At 36.0% G+C, this 18,243-nt stretch overlaps 1 pseudogene; it reads left to right on the top strand.

Annotated features, from left to right (window-relative positions):
- The first annotated feature begins 16,772 nt into the window (after positions 1–16,772).
- On the top strand, positions 16,773–17,688 carry LOC126060022 (olfactory receptor 2AK2-like; annotated as a pseudogene).
- The last annotated feature ends 555 nt before the right edge of the window (positions 17,689–18,243 follow it).

Raw genomic sequence — 18,243 nt, 5'->3', positions numbered from 1 at the left:
TAAAAATTTCAGTTAGACCACCCCTTTAAAAGAAGAAAGTTTCTAGGCGGTACTTTACATACCCATTTGTAAGTGTAATGATATCTGGTTATAAACAAGCTCTCTGTCTTCATGGATGTTTTGTAAAGGAACTTTATTTTTCTAAGGCCAATAGTAAAAACCTCATTCCCACCCTCCTAATGCCCGATACAAAACGAAGCTTTAGGCTCCACAACTCTGGATCCAAGGAGGGAAAAAGTGTGATCTGATGTCAGCTCACCCACTCCACTGCCCCCTCAAAGCCATTGTTCTGTATTCAAGTTAGCTGTGCCGGCTATTTGCCCATAAATTTGAGCAAATACATTGCTTTAGTATGTCTCAAATAAAACACCTGGAAAGTAAAAATATTTTCTGGCATCTGTCAGAGTGATGGAGAGATAAAGCCAGATCATAAATGTAGAACGTAGGAAAATATGGGTGCCAAATTTTGACATGATTGGATATGGTTGCCTTGAAATTTTCTTTTCCATCAGCCTTTTATGATAAACTGTACTGATTTCATTCATTCATCCATTCATTCCTTCAACTAGTTTTTTGTGCATCTGTATGCGCCAGGGATTGTTCAAAGTATTGAACAAAATAGACAAAGTGCCCTGTCCTAATAGAGTTTATATTCTGTCTACCCGTCCTTCTTCCATTCATTTTGTTATTTCTTCCTTTTTTCTTTAATTGTATTTACTACATGCCAAGACTTATCTTAAGCGTGTAATATCTATTCCCTCAGTCCTCTAAACAACACTAACATAGAAGAGTGACATAGCTTGTCTAAAGACTCTTGCTAGTTAGTGAGCAGCCTCAGCCTAGAGCCAGGATCTGCTTTTCTATTGCTAGGCCCCTTCCTTTTGCTTTCTTTTCTAATGTCACAGTCAGGAGAGTCTTCCTTGGTCCAACAAATTTCTCTTCACTAAATGCTAATAGAAAATGATAAGAGAGGAAAGCCTTTTGTGCTCTGTTTTATGTGAAATGTTCCCTAAAATATATTTTCCAAGATTATCCTATTTCTTTATTTCAGGGCCCAGTTGATGTGTCCTTGTGAGTCCTGGCCTATAGCTATCCTGATTCAGCCTGACCTTTGGCTATCATGGAGTCCCTGGGTGGCACAAACAGTTATGTGCTCAGCTGCAAACCAAAAGCTGTCTTAGTTAACCCGAGGGCTGCTTGGAAGAAAGGCCTGGTAACCTACTTCCAAAAGATCAACCACTGAAAACCCTATGAGCACAGTACTATTATGACATGCATGGGGTTGCCATAAGTCAAAGTTGTCAGTGGAAGTTGGAAAAATTATTTTTACAGTGAGAAAACCCTAACTAATTTGATGTCAACTGTTTTTCAGTTTTTTCTTGGGGGGAGAGAGACCACATCCTCTCTGTCAAATCATATTGTACCTTCTATATCTGTCTCAGCTTCCCACATCTCACAGGTGGACCTATGCTTCAATTATTCTTTTAAATAGTGGTATGGTCTACAGCTTTGCTACCTTCACAACGTGCTTTCCAAACGTCACAATTTAAGTACATTTATTACGCATGCCAGGTGCCCCGTGTGCCTGGATTTCCCGCAGAAACCAGTCAGCGTCAACTGTGGCCACAGCTTCTGCTTCAGGTGCATCTCAAAGTTCTACTAGAAGTCCAATACCACCCAGGGCAGTATCTATGCCTGTCCTCAATCTCAGGACCCCTTCAGCCCCAGGCTTCTGACCCAACCAGCAGCTGGCCAGCCAGTCCGGGGGAGAGTGTGCGACAGCTGGGGCTGGGCACGGGGCCGACAGGTGTGCATCTCTGCTTGCAGCACGGCGAGGAGCTGAGCCAGTTCTGTGAGGAGGATCAGGCAGCGCTGTGCTGGATCTGTGATGCCACCCCTGAACACAGGAGCCACCTCATGGTGCCCCTGCCAGACGCTGCCAGGTGCTACCAGGTGAGAGCTGCTGTATCCTGAGTGCCAGGCACTTGGATAGGCCATTTAGGGATCTGCATATTCTGCTTTGACAGAGGAGTAAGCAGAGTCAGGGTTGTGACTGCCCAAACACAGATCCAAATGATAGCACCCAGGTCTCTTCTGTGTTCTCCTCCGCATTTCCTGACAACTCACACTCAGGTAGGGGTCTTCTTGCCTTTGCCGGAGGTGTTCCATTTTTGGGACCCCTGTTCAGGATCCCAAACCCACCCATTCTTTGAGGCTGCCCACCTCCTACATGAAGACGTCCTCCCCCCCATTTCATTTCATATCGGTTCACTTTTCCTGAATATAATGGGCTGGGTCCTATAGGGTTGCTATGAGCAGGGCCGGTTTAAGGCATGTGAGAGCCCTAAACACTGATAATCTCTGATGCCCCCTCCTCTGCTTATGCATGCATTAGAACAGGTTATATGTGTTCTATATATACATGTATAAACAATCTTGCAAATGGGCACCCTTGTGAACTTTATTTCTGGCTGGCACATTCTCTTGCACTGGAGCTGGTATCCATTTCATTTAGTGTCCTGCCCTTTTCCTTCCTTTGCACCCTCACTTTTCCTTGGGTTCTGTCTGCTTGGCATCTATGGGTCTTTCCTTTGGACAACTCATGTCCCTGTTTCGTTGATGGCCTAAGCATGTGCTTACCTTGCTTACTGGGTAATCCATCCCAGGCTATGAGTCAGAACTGACTCCATGGTAATAAGCTTTTTTTTTTTTTAATATATAATTTTTATTGTGCTTTAAGTGAAAGTTTACAAATCAAGTCAGTCTGTCACATATAAGCTTATATACACCTTACTTGATACTCCCATTTACTCTCCCCCTAATGAGTCAGCCCGCTCCCTCCTTCCAGTCTCTCCTTTCATGACTGTTTTGCCCGTTTCTAACCCTCTCTACCCTCCTATCTCCCCTCCAGAGAGGAGATGCCAATACAGTCTCAAGTGTCCACCTGATACAAGTAGCTCACTCTTCATCAGCATCTCTCTCCAACCCATTGTCCAGTCCCTTCCATGTCTGATGAGTATTCTGCAGGAATGGTTCCTGTCCTGGGCCAACAGAAGGTTTGGGAACCATGACCGCCGGGATTCTTCTAGTCTCAGTCAGACCATTAAGTCTGGTCTTTTTATGAGAATTTGGGGTCTGCATCCCACTGTTCTCCTGCTCCCTCAGGGGTTCTCTGTTGTGCTCCCTGTCAGGGCAGTCATTGGTTGTGGCCAGGCACCATCTAGTTCTTCTGGTCTCAGAATGATGTAAGTCTCTAGTTCATGTGGTTTTTTTTTTTTTTAATATTAAACAAATATTCATAAACTCTGAACAGTGTCTTAAGGCCCTGAGTTACACGTCCACGATGTTTGTTCTTACCAACCGTATTTTTCAGCAAAACTAACTTAATCACTGTGTTGGACTTGCCATTTTCATCTTCCTGCTTTTACTCAAAATTTCTACTGTTTGAGGGGGCTTTTTTCCATCTACAAGTGTCAAAGTGCTTTATTCTTTCCAGACACCAAAGAAAATGCCACTTTCACCATCTTGCTAAATGTCAATATGAATTTTACTGATATTTTCTGTGCATCATTATGTACAGCATCAACCACAGTCTCCTTTTATATCAATGTGTATGTACACCATACTAAATGACTTGGAAGATAAAGGCTTTCTCTTTTTTGTTGTTTTTTTTTTCCCTATTAAAGATGTGTGAATGTGTGTACCTTTGTCAGCATCCTCTGTAAACAAATAAATGTATTTACTCTGAGATCCAAGGGGTGAAAGTAGATTTAGGTTTCATTATATTATTTTTTTACCCTTTGAAATATTTACCAACTATTTTTATTTTTCATTTTATGTTCATAGAACTAATAATAGAACACTGACTATATATGTAGGTTATATAGAACATTTGATCTTTCTCCTCCAAATACCCGTTCTTTTCTGATAAATTTCTACATTTCTTTAACTTTTCATCCTCTTTTAAAATTTTGTCTTATACTATATCCTCACACAGATATTTTTATCAGGACTATTTTTGTTACATTTTTGTTTTTGGATAAGTCTTGTTTCCATTGGTATGTTCAGTATATGTAAGGTTAAACACTGATTGACAAGTTTTTGTTCTTTTGTAAATCAACTGTTTTCAATCTTGGCCTCAGGACAGATTTACTAAATCAGAATCTCCATATCCAAGATCTGGATTCCACGTATTTTTTAAACCCTTCATTTATTATTTTAAAGTAGACATGAGTTTAAGATTCCTGTATAAGCCCATTAATTACAGTTGAGTAATCGTTTTTTTTTTTTTTTTAAACATATCCATGTGGGCCAAATATAATAAGCATGGGTCTTGATAAAAGTGAATTCCAAATTCAAATAAAACCAGTCTCCTTTCTGTATCTATACATATAATCGTAGAACTCAAAAAGGATGATGTGAAGGAAAGATGAATTACAACCAAATCTCTTCCCACCACACCATTCCTTGAGTCCCAAATATAACGCTACTCCTTTCCAATGGCTCAGAAGACAAAGACCTAAGTCTTTTTACTGTTTTGGTGACGTCTTTGGATAAGCATAAGTGTTTGATTTTTAGGAGCTCCCAGTTATCTAGTTTCTCTTCTGGTGTTTGTGCATTGTTAGTAATGTTTCGTATACTGTTTATGCCATGTGTTCGGGCTCCTAGAGTTTTTTCTTTCATGATCTTTATTGTTTTAGATTTTATATTTAGGTCTTAGATCCATTTTGAGTTAGTTGATTGTGGATCCAAGTAAAATGAAATCCCCGACAACTTCAATATTTTCTCCATTTATCATGATATTGCTTAATGGTCCAGTTGAGAGGATTTTTGTTTTCTTTATGTTGAGGTGCCATCCAGGCTGAAGGCTGTAGACTTTGATCTCTGTCAGTAAGTGCTTCAAGTCCCCTTCACTTTCAGCGAGCAAGGTTGTGTCATTCTAATATTGCAGGTCATTAGTCTTCCTCCAATCCTGAAGCTGTGTTCTTCATAAAGTCCACCTTTTCGATTATTTGTTCAGCATACAGATTGAATAAGTGTGGTGAAAAGATACAACCCTGACACACACCTTTTGTTATTTTAAATCACACTGTATGCCCTTGTTTTCTTCTAACAACTGCCTCTTGATCTATGTACAGGTTCCACATGAGCACAATTAAGTGTTCTGAAATTTCCTTTCTCTGGAATGTTATCCATAATTTGCTATGGTCCACACAGTTGAATGCCTTTGTGTAGTCAATAAAACACAAGTAAACAAGTTCTGGTATTCTCTGCTTTCAGCCATGATCCATCTCACATCAGCAATGCCACATCCTTTTCTGAGTTTGGTTTGACTTTCTGGCAATTCCCTGTCCATGTTCTGCTGCAACATTTTTTCAATTATCTTCAGCAAAATTTTACTTATTTGTGATATTAATGATATTGTTTGATAATTTCTGCTTTCTTATGTATCACTTTTCTTTGAAATGTGTTTGTATGTGCATCTTTTCCACTTGGTTGACCAGGTAGCTCTCTTCCAAATTTCTTGGCATGGATAAGCGAGCACTTCCAGTGTTATGGCCATTTGTTGAAGTATTCTCCCAATCTCTAGAGCGTTGCTTTTTCCAATGTCTTCAGTGCTGTTTGTACTTCCTCCTTCAGTACCATGGGTTCTTAATATTTGAATGTCAACAAATTCTTTTTAGTACAGTGACCCCGTGTATTACTTCCATCTTCTTCTGACACTTCATGTATTGTTCAATATTTTGTCCATAGAATTCTTCAGTATTCCAAATCAATACTTGAATTTTTCCTTCAGTTCTTTCAGGCTGAGGAATGCTGCATGTTTTCATCCCTTTCTGTTTTCTATTGCCAGGTCTTTGCACACATAGTTATACTTTCCTTTGTCTTCTTGAGTCTTCCTTTGAAATCTTCCCTTCAGCTCTTTTACTTCATCATATATTTAGCCATTCTACATTCTAAGAGTAAATTTCACAATCTCTTCTGACATCCATTTTGGTTTTTTCTTTCTTTCCTGTCTTTTTAATGACCTTTTGCTTTCTTTGTGTATGATATCCTTCATATCATTTCACAATTTGTCTGATCTTCAGTCGTAAGTGTTCCAATGTGTCAAATCTGTTCTTGAGATGGTCTCTAAATTCAGGTGGGATATATTCAAGGTCATACTTTGGCTCTTGTAGACTTGTTTTAATTTTCTTCAGTGTCAGCTTGAACTTGCATATGAGCAATTGATAGTCTGTTCCTCAGTCAGCCACTGGCTTTGTTCTGACTGATGATTTTGAGCTTCTCCATAGTCGCTTTCCACAGATTTAGTCTATTTGATTCCTGTGTATTCCATCTGGTGAGATCCATGTTTATAGTAATTGCTTATGTTGTTCAAAAAACAGGTATTTCAAAGACTAAGTTGTTGGCCTTGCAAAATTCTATTATGAGATCCCTGGAGTTATTTCTATCACCGAGGCCATATCTTCTGACTGCTAATCCTTCTTCTTTGTTTCCAACTTTCACATCCCAATCACTAGTAATTATCAACGCATCTTAATTGCATGTTTGATTAATTTTAGACTGCAGAATTTGGTAAAAATCTTAAATTTCCTCCTCTTTGGCATTAGTGGTTAGTATGCAAATTAGAAGAATAGTTGTATTAACTGGTCTTTGTTATTAAAAAAAAAAAAATTACTGTTGTGTCAATTCTGACTCAAAGCAACCCTATAGGACAGAGTAGAACTGCTCCATACAGTTTCCGAGGAGCACCTGGTGGATTTGAACTGCCAACCTTTTAGTTAGCAGCTGTAGCTCTTAACTGTTACAACACCAGGGTTTCCAGTCTTCCTTATAGGCATATGGATATTATCTTATCACTGACAACTTCGTACTTCAGGATAGATCTTAAAAAGTTCTTTTTGATGATTAATGCAACACCATTACTCTTCAATTTGTCATCACTGGAGTAGTAGACTATACAATTGTCTGACTCAAAATGACGAAGTCCATTTCAGCTTACTAATGTCTAGGATATCAATCTTTATGCATTCCCTTTCATTTTTGACGACTTCCAGTTTTTCTAGATTTATACTTTATTTATTCCTCTTTCCAGTTATTAATGGATGCTTGCAACTATTCATTCTTATTTTGAATTGAGCCACATCAGCAAGTTAAATTTCTGAAAGATTTGCTCCATTCAACATGAGGAGCTCATCTGCCAGTACTATATCAGACAATGTTCCCTTGCTATCCATAAGGTTTCCATTATCTGTTTTTCTTTTGTTTGTTTTCCGTTTTTGCAGAAGCAGATCATCTGGTCCTTCCTACTCTGTCTTAGCCTGGAAGCTTCACTGAAAGCTGCCCACAATGGGTGACCCTGCTAGTATTTGATATATTAGTGGCATAGCTTCCAGCATCACAGCAACGTGCAGGCCACCACAGTATGACAAACTGACAGACGAGTGGAGGAAAACAATATTAAGCTAATATTTACTGAATGCATGCTGCATTCTGGGCAGCATTTTGAGTTGTTTGCATGTGTTAAGTAATTCAATTCTTAACGATCAACCTCCTTGGTAGGTGCTGATACTGGTCATAATAGAAAGGTAGTAGTTAATCTTTGAATAAATTGAGAAAAAATAAGTTTCTCGTTGTCCTATTCATATGAAGTAAGCCATCCCCACCCCACTCCTCCACCACCGCTCTCTCCTCTTACTCCCTTTTCCAATGTATGGGGCCCTATGGGAACACCTCCTTTTTCATGCACTAGGAGAGTTCTGTGTTTTAGTGTTATCATAGCCATCCAAAGCGGTTTACTTTTTTCGAGATATAATGCACATATTTGTCTCATAAAATATCAAGCGACAATAACTAAAACAACAATGATAAACTCTATTTAAAAATATTAGACCTAAATACACAGGCAGATCTTCACTGAAGCTAAAGAAACTAGAGCTTCAGGTCTTCTCACTTCTGCAGGCCCCTGTTAATGTTCTGGTTTTATATTTGCAGTTTTGTTTTCTTTGTCTTAAGAAAATCACCCTGAAATATACAAGTTTCATGCTCCTAAATATTTGATTTGACCCTGTGTTATTCAGACATATTTCCATCAGTGATTGAATGTAAGGCAAGTGTTGACCATTCCTGGGACTCAATTCTTTATTTAAAATCTGAGATTGAGATTCCAAAAAGCCTGTGTTGCCTCCTAAAACTGAATTTCAATTACTGTTTGACCATTGGAATCCCCCCCACCCCCTCCACCCCCCCATGCCGAGAAAGTTGTTATAATGTGTATGACCCCAATACTCCCCAGCATGTTTTCCCCCTTTTCAAAATGGGCTACTGAGAGCTTGACATAACTAATGCTGTGATGAACCTATAAGTTTTTCTTCCTCTCCCTGCCTTCTTCACATACCTCTGTTAATGACTTTGTTTTGACCAAATGTTAATGGCTTTGTTCATTGTTTTAAACTGATGCAAATAACCTGTTCTGTTCGGACCACCTGTGGCTTACAACCCCCACAAGAAAATCCAGCCCAGGTATCCAATATGTGTATTTTAGCCTAATAAAGAGATGTCTGGCAGGTATCTTTTGTCACTAAAAAAAAGAATTTTTTTTTTTTTTATCTTGTAATAAATAACTCCCCTGGCCAGGCCATCTGGGGACTACTAAGACACTTGAAGATTCTATATAAACTTAAATGTGAAATTGCCCTTTGGGACTCCATAGAGACAAACTGTGTTGCTGCAGGGCCTCCAGTGACGTATACGTCTCCTTAATAAACTTTCTCATTCTTTCTGACTTGGAGTATGTTCCATTGGCTCGACTGCTCCAGGAAACAGACCCTAATCAGGTAACAGCTGTTTTACAGAAAAGCGAGAGAAAATATTTCAAAGTAAAGAATAACACATATAACAGTTGGGAAAAATTAAACTAAAAGATACGAAAGATATGTATTCATTTAATAGGAATTTATTGATGTATCTTATATCCTAGTTAAGTACATGGGATAATAAGTGTGTGTTTCTCTCTGAACTCTAGACTGCATCTTCTTGAATCTTAAGTTATTGCACTTGGTTTTTTCATACCTGAGAACAGGGATTGCCTTTATGTCAACCCGTAGAATTGTGTAAAGGAAATGAAAGCTCAAAATTTAATTATCCTGGTTTAAATGAGTCTTGTTTCAGTAACACAAGATAGATCACCATGCCATAATGTAAATTCTTCTCTATGAGCTTGGTCACAATTAGTCTTTACTGTTTACAACATTTGTCTTGAACCCATAGACTCTCAGAAATCTGAGTCTTCTATTTTCATGATCATGTCAAATTCTTGAAATTATTTTGGTGAAAAATTATTTTGATATTTAACACATAACACCTGTTTCTTGAATTCCTCAGTAAATCATGAATATTTTGTACACAAAATATCAAAAGTATTAAAAAAATTTGTACACAAAATATCAAAAGTATAGTAGCTGATTATTAATTAGTGAAGTTAAAATCTATACATATTATAAAGATAAAATAGAATTAAGTAGTATATTTTAAACTCAATCAGTTAAAAGCAGTTGTCTGATTTTTTTTTAACAAATATATTTTGAGGCTTGTCCTTGAAATCTTTTTTTTTTTTTTGCATTCAGGCACCAGCTGTAATATAGTATCACCTGCAATGTATATCATGTGCTTAATTATGGAGTAGAGACCAAGTTTTCCCAAAAGGTTTTTGGGAAACAAAATGTCAGTTTCCACCATGATTAAGCAGTCAGAACATTTCCTTTGAGAGTTTGAAAGTCTTACATAAGGATGAGAAAATCATTTCATACATTTGAATCCTATTTTCTACTGAAATTTTTGATGTTAAATGATTGTAGGCTTCTTGCCTGAATCAAAAACAAACCAACAAACAAACAATATTACAACTCATAGTATGGTAATATTTCCTAAAATTTGTTTCAAATTAGAGATTAAAAAATTTGGGTTTTTTTTTTTTTTTAATGTATTTCTGCCTTTCTGCAGAAGTCCCGCATTAAATGGGTTGATTTTCCAGACTATGTGTAGTTCTCCTCATGTGACTTTGATATATATCATCAAGAAATAATAAAATTTAATTAAAAAAAATCATCACAGAAGGAATTCCTATGACTCTCATTTTTTTTTTTTTTTTTTCTCATTACTCCAAGTGGGCTGGTCAGGAATCCTTCTTCCATCAAAACTTTCAGATTCATCCTTCTTTCCTTGTTTAATGTTTTTATTTCAAGGGAAAAAAAATCCTAGAAGAATGAAATATATCTCTATATAAGAGGTTATATATATCGATTGAGGTGATTTTTAAATTACTTTATAAAATGGAAAAAATCTGTACAGCTGCACATCTAATGAAAAAGAATATACTTTTCGGGGAGCATCTTAAAATTCAGTTTCAAAGATGTGGCCTACTGGAGACGCAAGATCTCCTTCACAATTATCATTATTTTGTTATCAAATGGCTGTTTAGCTAATTATTCTGAATGAAATCAGCAGAAATTATACTCCCTTAAAGAATTTACTGTAACGTGTCAAAAAGATCAATATGCAGCTGATCTCAGGCATATTATTTAAAGGAATGGGTTTTATCTGATAAATTATGTATAGTGAGTTGTATTATTTTTCCTGCATGCCCATTTTCTTAATTTGGGCTTTTTCTGAGTTGGATAGATTATCCAGATCTTATATGAATGATTTCTACAAAACAAATATCAAGGTATGTATCTGAGATTTATTTTGCCTTATAATGAATTTGAATATTCTCAGGATTAAAATAAAAATGCAGCCAGCTGGTCATCTTGGCTCAGTGAGATAGGGCCATAGTTTGATGGTCCAGCGCATTTCTACCTGGGGCCGCATGACCCCAGAGGAATCACTTTTATTCTGATCACAGTACGGAACATGTTTTTGTAATCTCTATTTTAACCTTAACATATTACATTATGCTCAGCATATTGTCATAGTCAGCAATAACTTTAAATAGTAAAAGTTTGTAGGATATGTTAAATATTTTGTACAAATGGTGAGAAATTTATGCAGCTATATTGAAATATTTTATAAATTGCACTGCTCCATAGTAATGCTGGAAACCCTGGTGGCATAGTGGTTAAGAGCCACGGATCCTAACCAAAGGGTTGGCAATTCAAATCTACCAGGAGCTCCTTGGAAACACTATGGGGCAGTTTTACTCTGTCCTGTAGGGTCGCTATGAGTCGAATCGACTCAATAGCAACGAGTTTGGTTTTTTTGGTCTATAGTAATGCCAATTATTAATGCTTCCAGTTTTGAAACTTTCTTTTACTATTCTTTGATAAAATTAATTAGATAACATAATTTTTATAGACACAGCTTCAGATTCTACACTTCTGTACTTCCCATCTCTTGAAATAAGTTATGCAATATCTTTAATTAAAAATAAAGATCTTTAATAAAAGCAGTGCTCCATATTCAAGTGCACTAGGAGAGCAACAATGACAAAATATGTGTGGATGATGATAAGAACCAGAAAAAACTGTATTTTGATGGAAATACCTTCGAATTAAATTGTTTATTCTATAAATTTGCTTAGAAAGCAATGCATGACTCTCAGTTTATGGAACTAATAATATTAAACTAACACACAAATCTCCATGGTCAATAAGAATGTTAATATTGCTTTCTCTCTCTCTGTCATAGATTTTGGGATTGGTTTAAAAACACACTTTAAGTAGGTGTTATTTTAAGTTGATTACCTCTCACTGAAAGTCTTATATAACACTTTTTTTTCTAATTGTGCTTTAGGTGAAAGTTTATAGCTCAAGTTAGTTTCTCATACAAAAATTCATACCCATATTGTTATATGACCCTAGTTGCTATCCCTGTAATGTGACGGCACATTTCTCCTTTCCACCCCGGATTTCCTGTGTCCATTCAACCAGCTCCTATCATTTTCTGCCTTCTCATCTGGCCTCTGGACAGGAGCTTCCCATTTAGTCTCCCATATCTACTTGAACTAAGACGCACACTTTTCAAGGGTATCATTTTATGTCTTATAGTCCAATCTATTCTTTGTCTGAAGTCTTGGCTTCAGGGTTAACAGAGAGCCTGGGTGCCATGTCTTCTGGACTTCCTCCAGTGTTAGTCAGACCACTGAGCCTGGTCTTTTTACTAGAATTTGAGTTCTGCACCACACTTTTCTCCTGCTCCCTCAGGGAATCTCTGTTGTGTTCCCTGTTAGGGCAGTCATTGGTGGTGGCTGGGCACCATCTAGTTCTTCTTGTCTCAGGCTAACGGAGTTTCTGGTTTATAAGGTCCCTTTTGTCTCTTGGGCTAATATTTTCCTTGTGTCTTTGGTATTCTTCATTCTCCTTTGCTCCAGGTGGGTTGGGACCAATTAATGCATCTTAGACGGCTGCTTGCTAGTTTTAAAACCCCAGACACCACTCACCAAAGTTGGATGCAGAACATTTTCTCAATAGTTTGTTATACAAATTGACCTAGATGTTCCCTGAAACCATGGCCCCTAGACCCCCACCCCTCCTTCACAGTTCCTCAAAGTGTTTGGTTGTGTTCAGGAAACTTTAGTCCAGTGATGCTGACTTTCCCTGTATTGTGTGATATCCTTCCTAACACTTTTAAAAGGTAGTAAAACTACCTATTGGTCAATACAGTTCCATTAAAGCTCACTATATTTCTTTTACTTTACTATCAATGGAAGAGCCCATTTGGAATTTCATCTAACTCAAAAAAATACTTGATGTTGAGGAGGGATTCAGGGAGGTAGGAATTTCTTTAATTTACGGAAAAGAGATTCATGTTGTCTTTGAGGCACTTCTGAACTTACACACTGATTTTAGCCAATTTCCTTGATTTCTTTTTTTTTTTTTAAGCAGGTGAAATATTTATATGAATAATGCATTAAAGGTGGTATGACCTACAATTGATTTTTTCAACTTTATGGAGAGGTTTTTGCAGCATTTACAGTTGATAATTCTTACCAGAAGGGTTAGTTTTTGGAATCAAGGGTAGTAGAATATTGTCTTAGAGAGCTTCTTACATGCTTACCAAAAGCTCTAAGAATGTTATCCTTATTGAAAAGAAATTAAAAGAATGATAAACATATTGTTTTAAAGCTCACAGACATTTAAAAAAAAAAAAACATTGCTGTCAAGTAGATTCTGACTCATAGTGACTATATATATATGATAAAAAAAAAACAGTGCCAATATCTATATCATATATATATGATATAGATATTTAAAGCATATATAAATAATGACAGAAATTGGTGGGGGAAAATGATTAAGATATTTGACGATCAATAACAAGCCAGGGATAAGGGGCAGGTTCTTGGCAAATTGGCTGTGTACAGATTCTGATTAAGCCTCACACATAGAGGTCCTACTCTCAAAAAACTACTTACTAAAATAATTTGTATAACAATTTAGGAAATAAGACTAGCCTGTTGTTTTTGTTATTGTTGTGTGCCATCGAGTCGATTCTGACTCCTAGCAACCCTATAGGACAGAGTAGAGCTGCCCCATAGGATTTCCAAGGTTGTAACCTTTAGGGTCGCTATGGGTCGGAACCGACTCAACAGCACTGGGTTTGGTTTTTTTGGTTTAACCTTTAGGGAAGCTGTCTGCCACACTTTCTCCCAGGGATCAGCTGGTGGTTACCTTTCAGTTAGCAGCCTAGTGCTCAACCACTGTGTCACCAGGGCTCCTTCAGTTCATGGCAACCTTATGTGAAAGACAACAAAATGTTGCCCACACCACATTACTGCAAATTGACAGACAGGTGGTAGAAGAAGAATGACATACATCCTGGATATTTTACTTTGCTGAGGAAAACGGTGTAAACGATATGGAGGCATGTATTCATTTTGGAAAGTTAGTGAAGCCTCAGCATGTTTAGAAGCCAAGTAAAATATCCAACCACACAATACCCTGACATCAGTGTGTTTCCATTTTTTACTATTTACTATTGTGTGTATGTGTGTGTTTCCAATTATATAACATTTTGACTGTTATCATAACAAACATCTGTAATTATTTGTCACTTTTAGCTAAATATATACAATTTCTAAATATAATGTATTTGTACCAAGCATTATTAGTAATGAATGTTGTAAAAATCTCTTCTTAAAGTTGAAGAACTCAACTTCAGCCCTTAATCCCTATAATGTATTTAAAATAAAAAAATATTTCATCTGAAAGTTTAATAAAAAGTCCTAAAATGAGTATATGTGTTCAGAAGCACCTAAAAGACATCTTCAATTTTTTCACAAAAGAAATTGCAACTTATAATGTCTAGTTATCATAATTACTCTTTAAATATATGCACATTATCTCATTAGGTTGATTTTTTAAATTTCCTTCGCAATTTTTATCATAAGCTCATCATTCCTAATTTTTCTTATGAATTTTATTATGATTGACATATTTTTACAAAACATGCATTTCATATGTATAATTATTTTCAAAAGAAAAATTCCCAATATGAAACTCTTAGTTCCAAAGATATGAAAGTTATCAAAGTTCATGATAAAAGACTAGCAATTTTTTAAAAGATATACCTTATGTTTAGAGTCTCTGAGTGGTACAAATGAGTAAGCACTTGACTGCTAGCTGAAAGTCTGATGGCTTAAACCCACCCAGAGGCACCTAGGACTACAGGCCTGGCAATCTCCTTCCGAAATGTCACAGCTCTGAAAACCCTATGGATCAGTTCCACTCTGCACACATGGGGCTGCCAGGAGTTGGAACTGACTGGAGGTAACTAACAACACCATACGTCACCAAAAATGCGTTAGTGCATATTTGGCTACATTGTTAACAATTTTTTTTCTTGATAATTTAATAAAGCATTAAGACATCACTTTTGTATAATGTATAGATTTATCATTTTCCTATTTTAAAACTTCTGTTTTCTCTTTGATGTATCAACTATTTATGTTTTCCCTATGGATTCAGTTGTCCTTTTTTTAATTCATAAATTATTTTTATATTTAAGATGTTTAATAATTATATTAATGCTCTAAGCTTTCCTTCGAGTTCTTGTTAAAATTTATAATTTTTGCATACGATTTTTGAGGTGTAAGCACTAGAAAAATACAAATAATAGTTTATGCATGATGACGTGAGCATTCCAATAGATTGGACACTCTTACCTGCGTTCCCATTTTTATTGTATTAAAACACATTTCTCTTCCCTATATATGTTATTGATAATATATCTTCATGTAATAACGTATTAAGTAATACAGCTTCTACTAGGTGCAAAAGCTATATTATTTCATTCCTTTATCTTGCTCATTTATCCCAGTATTTTATCTATTTTACTTTTGTAACCTTTTTGTGTATTTTCTCCAATTTGCAGACCTTTTTCACTTTTCTTTTTAGCTTGACCTTTTATTACAAATTTTTATTAAAATAATTCATCATGGTCTGAAATACACAGCCTTGAAATTTAGGTTGGATTTGTATGAATTGGTTTAAAAAGAACAACAATATATTTATTTTGCCCATCCAGTTACATGCTATCTTCACATTTTATTTGATATTTTAGAATATTGTCAGTTTCTATTAAAATAATATTTAAATGTTATGCTTAGTTATCAGTATTTCTTAGTAGTAAAGTGAAAATATGGTTAGAATATTAAAATATAATCATAATATATTAGAATGTTACCAGTTAGAATAATTAAAATTTATCCATTTGGTTGACTGAACACTTTTAGCAAGATGAATAATTTTCATTATTGAAAAATAATGAAGTTCTCAGTAAAAAAAAAAAAAAATTATAATCAGCTTTGTGTTTTATCTTTCCAGTGTTGCTATCATTATTTATATATGTGGTGCAGCTATGCTTTTCGGATTCTGCCACATTTCATGAAAATTTCAGAGTGAAATTGGGGGAAAAAAGGACTTTTTGATGCCTATATTCATATTGACATATTCAGAATATCATCCAAGCCTTTTCTCAAACTTTTTAATAGTTTCTACCCAATTCATATTTATTAAAATCCTTTCCCAGAGTTTAGTAATGATTGTATAATTTCTCAATATAATAGCTTGTTATTGCTACATCTGTCTGTACCAGTTAAACTTGGCCTCATCCTCCCCACTCTTCTGAGTGAATGGCCTCCTACATGGCAAAATATAGAAAATCACTAAAAAGAATTTGAAGGAAAGACTTAGCCTGATTCCCCTTTAGAGTTCCAGAAACTATCACTGTACTTGGACCATAGTAAATGCACAGTAAATACTGGTAGCATTTATTATTTTTTCCTTTAAATTTACTAATTGTCTTTAGAACAAGGGGGTTCTAGATAGTAAGACTTTTATTTGCTCTGGAAATACATAAATACCAGATTTTATATTAGAAAACAAAACAGAATTCATTTCAATTTGCTATCCTGGAATTGACCATCCTTCACATTCTTCTTGAGTCAAACTTACTTTAATAAATGTTAACATATATTTTAATGATTCATTCTCAAGCTCCCCTTAAGCCTGACATGTGCTTGTGCCTATATTGACATAATTCCATCTCTTCTTAAAGGAAGAAATAAAATGTATTTTCAATTTGCTACTTATGTCAAAATGGCCTTTATTCAATAGACATAAATTCAACATATTGAAAGGGAGAGAGATATATTTACCTAAGCTGACTGAAGATTCTATTGTATTTAATAATTATTTTGGTTTTTCTCTTGAAGAACATTCAATATCGTTATATGGAATTTTCAGATATGGTCTGCTTTTTTTTTTACTTAAGCCATGAAGACAAAAAATCAAAGTTTTGGAGAAGAGTTTGTACTTCTTGGCCTTTTTCAATATGGCCAAATAAACACTGTCTTTTTGGTTGCCGTCTCCATCTTCTTCTCAGTGGCTCTGATGGGGAATATCATAACAATTCACCTCATCAGATTGGATTTCCGACTCCACATTCCCATGTACTTCCTCCTCAGTCAGCTCTCCTTCATTAAGATTATAGATATCTCCACCATGGTACCCGAAATGGCAGCAAACTTTCTGTCAAATAGTAAGACCATTACTTTTTTAGGTTGTAAGATTCAAACCTTTCTGTTTTTGACCCTCAGTGGAACTGAAGCTCTTCTCGGTTTCATGTTTTATGATAGATATGTAGTGATCTGTCACCCTTTACATTATCCTGTGCTCATGAGCAAGACTATCTGTTTGTCCATGGTCGCATGTGCATGGGCCAGTAGTTCTATCAATGCTTTAATACATACGCTGTATGTATTTCAACTTCCATTCTGTAGATCTCAGATCATTAACCACTTTTTCTGTGAAGTTCCTTCTCTGATGCCTTTGGTGTGTGAGAACACCTCCCAGTATGAGTATACCATCCTCTTTAGTGTCCTTATCATTCTGCCACTACCATTCATGGCCATTCTGGCTTCTTATGCCTGAGGACTTGTTGTGGTGTACCAGAAGAGCTCAGGTAAAGGGCAGTCAAAAGCCATCTCCACGTGTTCCTCTCACCTGATTGTGGCAAGCCTATTTTATGGGACAGGTATCTCCACCTATATGAGACCACACTCCTTGTGTAATTCTGAACAGGATAAAGTGGTGGCAGTATTTTACAGCATTATCACACCTCTTCTGAACCCATTTATCTACAGTCAGGAACAAGGAGGTTATGGAGGCCATGAAGAGACTGACGGGATAACAGAAAAAGTGCCATTAGGAACCCCTGTTTGATTGAAACTGAACAACGTAAAATGCCCTGCCTAAGCAACTGTCTGGAGAGAAGTAAACTATACAATCTTTTTTTTAATTTTTCTATATATATATTTACATATACACATACACATATAATGCTAACATTACCAGTTTAGCATTGTTCTTGTGCAAACATCACTCATAATAAATTCCAAATTTCCCATCACCAGCAAACACCACTCATAATAAATTCCAAACTTCCCATCACCATTAAAAAAAAAAAAAATTCACTGCTTCTTAAACAATGGCCCCCATTCTCCTCTCCCTCTTTTCTCTGGTATCCACTAATAAACTTTGATCTCTAAACATCTATCTATTCTTGTTATATCATATAAGCAAAATTATATAATTTTTGACAGTTCAGTAAACATAAGGTTTCCAGGTTCATAAATGTTGTAGCATGGATCAGGACTTAATTACTTTTTTACGGCTGAGTAGTAATCCATTGTATGTACAACATTTTGTTTATACATTCATCTGTTGATGGACAATTAAGTCGTTT

This window comes from Elephas maximus, chromosome 16, assembly GCF_024166365.1.
Source record: "Elephas maximus indicus isolate mEleMax1 chromosome 16, mEleMax1 primary haplotype, whole genome shotgun sequence".
NCBI classification, from domain to species: domain Eukaryota; kingdom Metazoa; phylum Chordata; class Mammalia; order Proboscidea; family Elephantidae; genus Elephas; species Elephas maximus.
This window is presented reverse-complemented; position numbering and strand designations above follow the sequence as displayed.